Below are 915 nucleotides of genomic sequence, written 5' to 3'. Positions count from 1 at the left end.
GTGTGTGTGTGTGTGTGTGTGTGTGTGTGTGTGTGTGTGTGTGTGTGTGAGATACATTTTTGGTAACTTAGCCTCAATTTTTTACTAAATTTGTACTAATCCACACGCACGTTCTTGTGTGTTGATGAGTGTAACACAAAAAAAACTTTGGCTGTAAAGTCAGATATTCCACTCCACATTACAGCGGTGTTGTTGGATGAGCCAATGGGAGAGAGAGAAGAAGGACTTATTGAGAGAAAGAAAGAATTTGAAATGGAGGGAAAGAGTGAGAGCAAGGTTTTGCCATTTTCTGGCTCCTGTAACATTAATAATGGAGAGCCGAGCAAACCCTCGCTGGCTGCTGCTGTCTCTTTCTCTCTGCCTACCTTGACTGAAACAAACATTCCTACAGTACACATTACACACACACACACACACACACACACGTATAGCTGGGTTAAGTGCATCCATAAGGGAATCTGTGACATCATAGCTCTGAAAACCTTCTGAATTATTAACAGAATTACAGCACATATCACTCCTTTTCTCTTTCTCATATGTGTTTGCAATCATAGCCATACTGTACTGTATACACCCGTTTGTGTTTTGTCATTCCTCCCTACGCACACACACACACCATATTCTTTCAGTCTGTTATGTTGTACCCACTGTCACAGCGCCAATCACATGTATTATGGTCTGTGAACATGTGTACAGATTTTAATGTGTTTGTGCCAAAAAGCAACATATGTAACATTACAAGGAAATGTTAACGTGTGTCTACATTTGTAATCCTCTCCACTTCCTGTCTGCTTTGAGTTATTGGGCAACAGATTACAGCAGTTAGGAAACTACCAGGTAAAGAAAGGTAACACACTGCATTTGTTATGATCACTGACCGGTGGACATCATTTTCCCACCACTTCCACTTCTTGT

The 915-nt window shown here is 40.9% G+C and overlaps 1 protein-coding gene across 1 annotated transcript in view; it reads left to right on the top strand.

The window, feature by feature from the left end:
* The window catches only part of grin2aa (glutamate receptor, ionotropic, N-methyl D-aspartate 2A, a), a 165,838-nt gene that overhangs the window by 131,238 nt on the left and 33,685 nt on the right, over positions 1-915 (top strand). The gene's annotated exons all lie outside the window — the stretch shown is intronic.

Source organism: Etheostoma spectabile, chromosome 15 (assembly GCF_008692095.1).
Source record: "Etheostoma spectabile isolate EspeVRDwgs_2016 chromosome 15, UIUC_Espe_1.0, whole genome shotgun sequence".
NCBI lineage: Eukaryota > Metazoa > Chordata > Actinopteri > Perciformes > Percidae > Etheostoma > Etheostoma spectabile.
The sequence above is the reverse complement of the archived record's forward strand: the minus strand, read 5'-3'. Positions and strand labels throughout refer to the sequence as shown.